Consider the following 12,680-nt stretch of genomic DNA (forward strand, 5'->3'; position numbering starts at 1 on the left):
AATGCTTTACAAATATTGTCTTATTTGATCCTTACAACAACCCTAGGAGATAGGTGCTTTATTGTCCTCATCTTACTGTTAAGAAAACTGAGGCAGATAGGTTTGGTGACTTGCCCAAGGTAAAACAGATAATAATTGTTTGGGGCCAAATTTGAACTCAAGTCTCCTGACACCAGGTTCAGTATTCTTCCACTGTGTCACCAGCTTACTCTAAGAAAAGTGTGGAACTCACTATTTCTCATAATTGAGGTATGTGAGAAGAATACACAAATCTAGAAGAAGGGGTAGGAGGCATAGGCATCAGAAGAACCTCACATTTTTTGGTAAATAGTATTTTATTTTTTCCAATTACATGTAAAGATAGTTTTCAACATTCATTTTTAAAAGATTTTGAGTTCCATATTTTTTCCCTCCCTCCCATCCCGTCCTCAATGTAGCAAGTAATCTGATGTAGGTTATACATGTGCAATCATGTTAAACATATTTCCACATTAATCATGTTGTGAAAGAAGAAACAGAATAATAAGGAAAAGCCACAAAAAAAATTGAAAATAGTATACTTTAATCTGCATTCAGAATCCATAGTTCTTTCTCTGGATATGGATAGCATTTTCCATCATGAATCTTTTGGAATTATCTTGGATCATTGTATTGCTGAGAAGATCTAAATCAGTCATAGGTGATCATTGCACAGTGTTGCTGGTACTGTGTACGGTGTTCTCCTGGTTCTACTTACTTCACTCAGCATCAATTCATGCAAGTCTTTCCAGGTTTTTCTGAAACCTGACCGCTCATCATTCCTTTACATTCATATATATACTACGACTTGTTTAGCCATTTCCCAATTGATGGACATTCCCTCAATTTCCAATTCTTTGCCACCACAAAAAGAGCTGCTATAAATATTTTTGTACATGCAGGTTCTTTTTAATGATCTCTTTCAGATACAGGCCTAGCAGTAGTATTGTTGGACTGAAGGGTATGCATAGTTTCATTTCCCTTTGGGCATAGTTCCAAATTGTTCTCCAGAATGGTTGAATCAGCTCATAACTCCACCAACAATGCATTAGTGTCCCAATTTTCCATCTTCTACATTTATCATTTTCCTTTTGTCTTATTGGTCAATCTAAAAGGTGTGAGGTGGTACCTCAGAGATGTTTTAATCTGCATTTCTCTAATCAATAGTGAATTAGAGCATTTTTTTCCTATGACCACACATAGCTTTAATTTTTTCATCTGAAAACTGCCTAGAACCTCACATATTTAATTAATAATATAGTATATTAAAGAAAAAAGATAATATTATTGAATGCCTAATTTCTCTTGAGACATAAGCTAGTAATCAAGAAGCTCCAAGCTTTAAATAGGCAACGCAGGGTCATTTTTCCTTCCTTGGGGTCAGTTATATTGGTGGGTTGGTTTTAAAAGGAAAAGTCACACCCTTCCCCCAAAAATGGAAGATGAGTGAGTTTTACCAGCATGCTTAGTAGCTTAAAAGGCTCGAAGAATGACTGGCAGGACAGCCTTATTTGCTCATGATTGCATCACCTTTTATATATGAGAACAATATCCAGGTAAATGATTTTTTTTCTTCTTTTTTTTAATTTGTCCAGGGTCAATTAAGCAACACTCTACTTTTTTTTTTCTTTACTGAATTCTAGAGGTGTCTTTACCCTTTAACTGATCAACATTAAATGGGTTGATACTTTTAAACCAGCACTTTAATCTAAGGTCATAGGTTCACAATAATAATGATGCTTGCCATGATCTTCACACTGTTTCCCCACCTTTTGCATTCAGAATGTTGGGCTTTAATCACCTTCAGGACTGCTGATTCTGATTGTTAACACACCTATCACCTTCTATTTATGTAGCCTGTGATCAAGCTAGTCAATTCCAATTAATTCAATAAGTATTTATTAATCACTTTCTATGTGTGTATCTGTTTCCCTAGTTGCTAACTTACTAGTAACTAAGTTCTCTATAATTATCTGAGTTGTTCTATAGACAGAAGACTTTTTGAGGTAACCATAGGGTTTATTTGTTCTACCCAAGCCTTGGACCCTAAAGGATTGACTAGATTGTATGTCATTAATGATGTAAAGCTTAATTATGCATAATTATGACATTCCCTCATCTATCTCTTCAATTATATCAGTACTAAATCCTTAATGGAACAGAGAAACACAAATGAGAGAGAAGGATATTCTATCAATTGGGCCAGTAATCACACACAGAGAAGTCAATAAAGGAAATGAAGGATATTATTGAGGAAGGAAGGCATGTTTCAGAGTCTTGTAGGCCAAGGGGCAAGAAGTCAAGTCAGAAAACTGGAGAATCATAGCTAAGGAAACCAGTCAAAAGGTCTCTTCAACAAGGAGGCAGGAACCCATGATCCAGAAACATTATAACCAATGGAAATCTCAATGGAATAATACTATAGCCTCTGAAGGGGCTGAAGATGGACAGCTAGGTGGTACAGTGAATAAAGTACCAGGTCTAGATTCAGGAAGACTCATCTTCCCGAATTCAAATCTGGCCTCAGACACTAGCTGCATGATCCTGGGTAAGTCACTTAACCCTGTTTACCTCAATTTGTCATATATAAAATGAGCTGGAGAAAGAAATAGCAAGCCACTTCAGTAGCTTTACCAAGAAAACCCCAAATGGGTCATGAAGAGTTGGACATGATAGAAAATGACTAAACAATAGCAGTCTATAGCGAAAAGAACTCTATAAAACATATTAGGTTGTACTCTTTGTCAGACTTGGTCATTGTAATCACTCATCAATCAAGTTTATCAATTAAAAATTGTTTTATAAAAAAAGTTTCTCAATTAAAAAAACATTAAGTGCTTACTCTGTCAGTTAATGGGTGAGATCCTGAGGATATAAAGACAAAACATGAAACCATCCCTATTCTCAAGTTTATATTCTACTATCCTGCCACTTAGTACATTTAAACTATAAATATTTACTAAAAAATGAGGAGAATAAGGCTTTATCTTATACATTTTTTATTCCCAAAGGTTGACATACTAGGTACTCAATCAATTTTTGTTTTTTTATGATGATGATGGTATCTAAGTGTTCTGTCTCATGATTAGACTACATGTTCATTTGGAAGAGGTGATCTTGTCTCATACCTATCTATAATCCCTATAGCATATATACCACAGGTTTGAATACACAGTCCATGAAGCATGTTAAATATTATTGAGCCAAATAAGTATGTCAGACAATGATGGGACTAGTCAATCCTATGGCAATCAGTTGGACAGCCTTTCTGGTGCCTACCTACTCCCCCTAAGAACTGTCTTCTCTCCTTACCTGTGATCCAGCCATGTTATTAACAATAATAGGGTATAGTAAGTACAGTGCCTGAGGGGACAGTCTGGCTTTAGATCCTCCCCTCTGACACTTACTAGTCAATGACCAAGGGCAATTCACTTAATCTCCCTCAGCCTCAACTTCCTCAACTAATGAATAGAGGTAATAATACCTCTAACATATCTCAAAGGGTTATTGTAAGACTCAAATGAGGTAATGTATTCAAAGAGCTCCATAAACTTCAAAGAATTATATGAGTCAGTTGCTATTGTTCCCAGGTTCCCATGCAAATGTCAGAATATTTAGGCCATTTCTATTCCACTTCCAACCACCCAATCAATTCAGTACAAAATTCAGCTGACTCAGAAAAAAAACCAGCTCTTTTTGCCTTTTGCATGTGTGAGATTTTTTTTTAATTTTGTTTTGTTTTGTTCTTTAATGGAGGGAGGGAAAGTTGTTAGCATAGCTAGAACTAACAATTATTACACCTAGGGTAAGCAATATGATATGTGTCCACAGCAAATGGCATAAAATGCATTCTGAAATCAACTTTTAAAAACAAATGCTCTTGATTATAAGGAAACACTGGGTCACTAGCACATGGGGGGGGTGATGAGATAGAAATCTTGGGACACTATGAAGAACTCTCCTGGGGGATGAGAGTCAGGGAGGGTGGAAAGGAGTATCCCCTCTAGCAGCTTAATAATTCAAAAAATGATGCTTGCTAACTTGTTGTAAAACAGAGCTGATTCTCCACAGCTGAGGACTGCAAGTGCTCAATTTTAGTGTCCTGAAGCAAAACCCAGTGCTGCCATAATTAAAGTTCCAGTAGTTAGCACCATAAAGAGGAAACAGATGTCTTATTTTCACTTTTTAACAATCTGTTTGAGTATCTTGTATATGCAACTTTTGATTTCATCTTACAGAAGCCGTAAGTCCCTCTCAACCTTTGGAAGTCCAAGGTCCCAGGGCTCCTAAACAAGGGCACCTTAACTGGTTGTTGCCCACTTCCTATTCATTGACTCCAAGAAAACCTCAAAAAGGAAACAGATTTAACCAAGGTTGATTGCTTTATTGAGGTTTAGGGGTGTTGGGACCCCAAAATCACAATGCACAGATCCTGCCAGAATGAATTCTATCCAAGCCTTCTTTCAGCCAAAGATAAGGCTTATTAAAGAGCTATTGGCTAGATTATAAAAATCTGAGCCCTTGGCTAGACTCTTAAAGAATCTGAGCACCTTAATAGAGACAAGATGGACCTTATATACAGAAAGACTGTGGGAGGGATCTAGGGAGAATCTTGATGGGAGTGACTGGAATGTGGAGAATGGGGTCTAGAGAGGGTCAGGGGTGGGAAGTAGCCAGGGACTATCAGGAGGTAATAGACAATGGAGGACTGGGCTAGGTTAAGGGTAATGGAGAATTGGGAGATTGGGTATTGGCAATAGTGAAAGGCCAGTTGATAGGATTATAGCCTCAGAGGAACCTAGAGACTTCCTTGATCAAGTAGGAGAGTTCAAGGAGAGTCCTTAGACAAATGGGACCCACATTCTTTTTGGGATGAGGGGCAAAGATCTTGGCTCCAGCCTGTACCTCATCAGCTTCATATATTTATGTAGCCCTGGAAGAAAGTAGTAGTAAGTGACAGAGGGAGTTTGGGAAAAGAGGGAGAAGCTTATATAGGATATGGTCATAGGGAGTGGCTGGTCGTCTGAAAAGATGGCTGAGATTTTCTGGATAGTATTGATTCTGAGACTAAAGTGAATCATCTTCTTGAAAAAATCAAATGGATTCTCAGTAATGGTTCCTTGGGGTTTCATAAAATAGCAGAAGTAATAGCTTCCCAAGAATTAATGGGCCCAGCACCCAGGATCTTGGAAAATCACAATAAGACACAGGTGCAAGGACATAGGATTTAGAGTCAGAAAATCTAGGTTTGAATCTTGGTTTCACTGCTTAACACTTGTGTGACCTCTTGCAGCTTCATTTCCTTCAATTTTGAAATGAAGGGTTTGGAAGAGATGATCATCTTTAAACCTTGGATCCCAGGAGATGATGGTCCAATGAGCAGTGAGCATTTACTATGTGCAAAGTTACAGACACACAAGTGTTAATACCCTTGAAGCATTCTGTGAAAATCAGTTTTTGGAGAACTGAATCACATATTTGAGAGAGTATTAGACCTTAACTGAAGGAACTGGAAGGACATGAATGAAGGACAATTGCATAACTGCCTTCAAGTATATTAAAGGATGATTAAGATTATGGGATTCCAGAGTTAGAGCTGGAAGAGACCATAGGAGTCATCTGGTCCAACCCCACTCATTTTAGGGAAAAGAAAACTAAGGCCCAGAGATATTAAATGACTTCCTCAAAATCACATGGCTATTTCAAGGTAGACTCAAAATTCAGCATGCTTTCCACTACTCCACATTACCTTTCATAAAGGCATGGATTCTAGTCAATTTTTCTCTTCTTCCATGAAGAATCAACTAAGACTCAATGACCTTGAACTGTAATATCTGGGAATAGAGTGAAGTCTACAAAATAATTTACTAAGATATAGGAGAAGTAAACACTAGCACAGAAACCCAAAGGAAACTAAAACCAGTCTAAGATACATTAAACAAGGTCATCTATTTGGGATGGTTTGAGAAATCACCTTCCTGTAGATGTGCTGAACCAAGTGGCCTCTTCAATTCCAACTGAGCTATAAGATTCTAGGTTAGTCTAAAAAATCTTCTAGAAGTCTTTATAGCACACATGTCAGTTCTGGAGTGAAGGATGCTGCAGAAACAGACGCATGAGAATGGATTTGCCAAAAGCATTTCCTGCCGTAGAGCTCATTAGCTGGACTATAGTTTAAATAATTAGATATGTTCTGGAAAGAAGTTAATATACATTAATTTCTAAGGGAAAGGAAAAAAAAACTAGAAGAGAGAGGGAAGGGAAGGAGATGGAGTGCAGAGTCAGGAGGGATAGGGCAGTGAAGAGTCAAACCCCATTCTTGTTGCCAGCTTGTTTGGAGATGATGACCCTATCAAATCTACCAATTGAGGAAATGCATGGATTCATACTACAAGACTTCTGCATTCTCATTTGCATTTATGCTTGCAGAAAAAGCCAAGAATATATAATTACTAGGTCTGACTCAATCCTCCTCTAGTTCTTATCTCCTTCATAGTCACCCTCTAGGGTGAAAGTCCCTTGCTTTGCTCCTTGGTAAGTTAAATTGCCAGAATGAAGGGGATACCAGGAGGGAGTCGAGAAGTTTGTCCCTCTTATGTTCTACCAACAAATCCCTTTTCCTCACTCCCACATCAAACACTCCCCAACCTCTCCTCTCTACAAAAAGCCCACATAAACCCCCCAACCATGAACCTAATCACATCTCCAACTCCCTAAAATCTCCACAAGTTTGGATGAGGAAAGAGATAAAACATGAAGACATATTTACATTTCTCCTACTTTGTTCAAAGAAGGCTTTGTCCCTTGCTGCCTTTTCAAGAAACATCTGAGTCAGTGCCCACAGCCTAGAAATACAATTGTTTAGCAAAACCTGTATTACCACCAAACCCCTGGCCAACAAAATCTTGGAGGTATACTGTGGAGTCCACTGATCATTCTAGAGGGCTTTAATTTGTATCAAACGTGAAATGTATGCCTTCCTGCTCCTTCCAAAGATGCAAAATCTGGAAATATCTGAAGGTCAAGGAGAATCTGAGTGGGCAGGCTCTAACAACTGCCTGGGCCTTTGACTCTTTTAGTGAGATTCACAGAACCACATGTTACTCACACAGAAGCTTGACCTCTGGCTTTTTTACCATCAAACTCCTCTCTCCAGGATATAATCTAATGATCCTTCACATATATTTAATGGGACACTGATGTAGCTTTAGCTCCTGTCAGGAGAGGGATGATGGGGACATATGCCTTTAGTAGCCTAAATCTTCTTGGAAAATATCTGTGGAGAAGAAATTGAGGCAGGTTTGGGAATTCAACTGTATAAAACTCTATCTGAGCCCAGGAATCAAGCATAATCCAAGAATTACCAAGGAGAGTTGAATGAGTCCCTAAGCAATATGACCTTCCATTTATAACTCATTGAGCACTTTTGCATTTATCATAAACTATTGTGCATTATAATCAAAATATTTAGAATCTGAAAGATACTTAAGATATCTGCTATTCCCCTTTTACAGATGAGGAAACTGAGGCCCAGAGAGGTTATTTAATTTACCCCAAGTCAGAGATGAATATAATATAATAGATAAAGAAACAACCTTGGAGTGGGGAGGATCTGAGTTCAAGTCTGACCTCCGACACATATTGGCTCTATGACCTGGTTGTTTACTATATCTCTTAGCTAGCACATATGAATCCTCTTCATAATTTTCAAGGGACAATGCTTTTACTCAACGGAGTATCTACTGTGAGAATATCAAATCTGCAATTTAACAGAGTAGAGAGGTTAAATCTTAAGGTTTCTCAAAGAAAACTACAGGAATAATGGCCTACCCTACCTTTGCTACCTCAGACCCTCAAGACCAATGATTTAGTCAATCATGTGTAGAGGAGAACAAGTCCACTGGTCAACCCAATCCATGCCATGGAAAAATATGTTATCCTAAAAACCCACCTTTGTTCTCCAGGACCACAGAGAATCTTAAATCCTACTCTTTGTTTGAGCCTGGCAGGCCTCCTCTATGGAGGCCTCACCTCAGGCTAGATTTTTTTATCTCAGGAGGTCTTTTTCATATGCCATGTGAGTTACTTACATAGAATATTCTGAGATCATTTCTTTGATCTATTGTTTTAATCTCTTCACACTTGCCCTTCTTCCCGGACAATGCAATGCAAATAAATAGTTTGGTTTTTTTTTTCTGGTTAGGACTCAGGGATAGAAATTAATACATCATCAAAATCACAAGAGGTTATTGGATTGCCTCAATATTGACTCATTCCTCTAACTAGGCCAGGTTCCAGAGAATACTGGAAGGCAAAGCACTATTTTAGCTTCTGATTAATCCCACTCACAGAAGAACTTTATGATTCCCAGCCATCTTTTCAACATGAAATATTCTTTAGATCAGTCTTCAGAGCTGGGAATCACAGAATATCATGGTCTCTAAAGATTCAAAATCATAACTGATCTCAAAGGAAATAGATGCAGGCTATGAATAGGCTGCAGTATATTACTTAAGTTGACTTGTATAATGTATTGTATGGGTCAGAGACACTAACTATTAGTCCACACACAGGAGAAATAGGAGTCTCAAGCCCATATGTGGACTAATAGTCAATGATTCAGAAGTCAATGGGAGAAAAAGAAACATTTCACCCATTCATGCTAAAATATAACTAAACTTCATAAAGATATGAGAACTTGCATCTATTGTGTTTGTGGTCTTACTAGGTGAGCAGAGGGTATAGAGTTTACTGGTTCCATTTATGGTCCTAGGATAAAGGCTGTATAAAAAGAAAACAGTCTGCTTGGACCTAGGCTACATACCAGATGGGAAATTTGTCCTCCACTTCACTGAGGGTGGTGAGAGTCAAGGATAACACAGCATTGGAACTCTTCTTCTCAAGAAACAATTTGTCTCCCTCAATTGCCTTTACATAGTAAGTACCATAGAAGGAATTATGAGTTGCAGCCCTGGTGTAAAGAAGGAAAAATTAGACAGAAATTGGTCTTCCCCTCCACAAACATCCTCTTCTAATCCTCCTGATCTTAGGACCCCACTCTGAACATAAACCTAATTTGGACTACACAAATCACCTAAGAGCCAGCAACCTAGGCATCATTATGAACCTATTTGCAGCATCCATGATTGGAGGTTTATTGGAAGAAGTCAGTAAATTTAAGTGAACTGACCATGAGTACCTAAACAAATATTTCATAGCCCAAATTGAAGAAGAGATTTGGCACTTAGTCAATAGACCGAATGCATACAAGAGTGGCTTTGAGATTGAGTACTTCTCAAGAACATAATTTTTTCTGAATGGCATTTGGCAGGACTAGAGTTAATATGATCATAGTCTCATTACCAGCTCACTCTGGACACAGTAGACATAAACAAAGACAAGAGAGCTGTGAAATTCATGACCTAACATCTGTTTCCTACACTGATATCCACACGACCACCACCCCCCTTAAACTCAATCCACAATGAGTCCATTAAACCTAAAATTATTGTCCTTTAGCTAGGTAACAAGGTCACAAAGAGTCCAGACCTGGCTGGAAAAAAAAATAATGGAGTAATAGGTTTTTGATAATAACATCTTGCTAGTCCTCATCCCTCTAATTTATAGCACCTTCCATGCCAACTTTGCCTCATGTGGCTCTTATCGATAAGAAAGAAATCAACATGGAGGTCTTAACACAAGGATTAGAAAAAGGGTCTTCACCTTAAAAAATGTTAATAGAGACTTCTCAACAACAAGGTTACCCTTAGTATCCTGAGAAAGAATTTGAGTTCTGGGATTGTGATTGAATTTCATGACTTTGGGAACCCAGAATACAGAAGTCAGCCCAAAGAGCTAGAGTCAGGATTGACACCAGGCCCAAGGTACAGTGGGAAATCAACTTTCTTTTTGAAAGCTAAATCTTAAATTTCTGAAGTTCGGTTATTTTACTTGTTGAGAACATTTTGGAGAGACAATCAATCAAACAACAAATATTTATTAAGAATCTATTATATGCTAGGTGCCATGTTAGGCTTTGAATGTCATTGTCATTCAAAGACCTTCATAACTTACCCACAAACACACTTTTCCAGACTTCTTATACTTTACTCCCTGCCATATACACTTCAATCCAATGACAGTGGCCTCTTTCTTTTTCCACAAACAAGGTACTCCATCTCTCAGCTTCAGGCATTTTCTCTGGCTGTTCCCCAAGCCTGGAATACTCTCCTTCCTCATCTCTGTATACTAGCTTCCTCAGCTTCCTTCAAGTTCCAGCTAAGATCTCATCTTCTACAAAAAGCCTCTACCAACCTTCTTTAATTCTAGTGTCTTTCCTCTGTTAATTATTTCCTATTTATCTCTTGTGTATAGCTTATTTGTATATTAATCAATTAATCATTAAACATTAAGTGCCTATTATGTGCTGGGCACTGCGTTAAGGGCTGGGGAATACAAAAAAAAAAAACAAAAGATAGTCCCTACCCTCAAGGAACTTATAATGTAATTATTTGATTGTTGAGTGTCCCATTAGATTATAAGCTCCTTGGGGTTAAGTATCGTCTTTTGCCTTTTTTTGTATCCTCAGCCCTTAATACAATGCCTGACTTAATAAATACTTATTGACCTACTGGCTGGGCAAGAAAAGAATAGTCCCTGCCCTCAGTGGGCTTATATTCTATTGAGAGAAACAATATATACGTATATGAATATATACAAATTCAATGCAAGGCCATTTCAGGGTTGGGGGTAAAATCAATGGCTAGTAAGATTAGGAAAGACTTCATGGATAAGGTTGGATTTAAGTTATGCTTTTATGGAGGCCACAGATTCTAAACCAGAGAAATGACCCTTGCCATCTACGTCCTTTCTCACTGTGAGCATATGGGTACTCAATAGCATTCTGATATTTATTTCACTGTTATTTTTTTTTTTCATTTTTGGACAGTGGTACTATTAGTAGGTAGAGCAGCAGAATTGCATAGATATGATTAACCTGGGTTTCAGAGCAATACATTTGACCAAGCCTCTCACATTATAAGATGGGCTAGATGATAGTAGTTATGTGGATTAAAAAGTCATTGAGTAACTAGAACTAAAAGGTAGCCATTAATGTTTCAATACCATCTTGGAGGAAAATCTCTAAATGAGTGGCACAAGGATCCTAGCCCTGTGCCCTTTGATATTTTCCATTGATTAAGGCATAAATGACATGCAGATAGCATGAATTTTGAGGGAATAGCTGACACATAGGAAAGTCAAAATCCAAGGTCATCCTAACAGGCTATCATTATGGCCCAAATCTATTGAGATGAAATATAATAAATATAAAAGCTAAGTCCTCGAATTCTGAAAAGTCAAATTCATAAAGACAAAACAGGGAAGTATGGCTATGCAATAGTTAATAAGAAAAAGTTTAGAGTCCTTTTAGTCACCTTCAAGTTCAATAGGGTTCAAAATTGTGACATTGCCAGAAAAAAAAAAGCTAACACAATCTTAGGTCCTGTTAATGAGTCATAATTTCCAGAAAAAGGGAGGTGATATTCGTGTTTTATCATGAGCTCTTCAAATCTCATTTAGAGCAGAGTGTTCAATTCTAGGTGCTACCTAGAAATACCAGGCTGGAGTACATCCAGAGGAAAGCTTCCAGACTCCAGCCTATGCCATTGAAGAATCAGTTAAAAGAATTAGTCATTCTTAGCCTGGAGACAAGATTTAAGAGGATATGTTATCTGTCATCAAGTATTGAAGCAATTTCATGTGGGAAAGGAATTAGACAAGTTGTGCTTGGCACCAGAGGGCAGAACTAGTAAACTTTGCCAGACTAACCAAAAAGTGGAATGTGCTGCCTTGGGAAACAGTGAATACCCCTCACTAAGGGTCCTCATGTAAAGGCTGGATGAGCACTTGTTGAGTATTGGGTACAGAGAAGTTCTATTCAGACTTGAATTGGATTAGATGCCCTATGAGCTACCTCCCAACTCTGAGATTTTTCATTTATTTCAATAGATTTTGTTGATAGCTTTTGAGTTTTTTAACATTGCCTAGATTTCTCCCTCCTTCATTCTCCACTAAGAAATTTATTCCTTATAACAAGGAATCTTTAAAAAAAAAAAGAAAGAAATAGAAAAAGCAAAGGGAGATTTAAAAGATTCAGCAAAATTAATCAATACATTAAAAAATTTGATATTATATGCAGTGCTCCATAACCATGGATCCCTCATCTCTGCAAAGGAGTGAGAAGAGGGAAGGAAATCATCAAAACCAATGACAACATTGAAAAAGTATGAAAATAAGTACAATCTTACACTCTGTGAATCTCCTACCTCTGTAATAGCCACAAAATAATAGACAGTGAATGTTGCAAAATTATGAAGAATGAATATAGGGCCAAAGAAGAACTATGAGAAGTACTTTACCACACTCCTTTGCAGAGGTGAAAAGTTCGGAGGAGTGAAAAATTGTATTTATTTTCATACTTTTTCCTCCAAATTTTTCCTCAGTGATTTCATTGGTTTTGCTAATTTTTTCTCTTCTTCCTCTATCTTTTCTTCTTTCTTCTTTCTTCTTTCTTCTTTCTTCTTCTTCTTCTTCTTCTTCTTCTTCTTCTTCTTCTTCTTCTTCTTCTTCTTCTTCTTCTTCTTCTTCTTCTTCTTCTTCTT

The sequence above is a fragment of the Vombatus ursinus genome, unplaced genomic scaffold (genome assembly GCF_900497805.2).
Source record: "Vombatus ursinus unplaced genomic scaffold, bare-nosed wombat genome assembly UNPS02014448.1, whole genome shotgun sequence".
In the NCBI taxonomy this organism is placed as follows: domain Eukaryota; kingdom Metazoa; phylum Chordata; class Mammalia; order Diprotodontia; family Vombatidae; genus Vombatus; species Vombatus ursinus.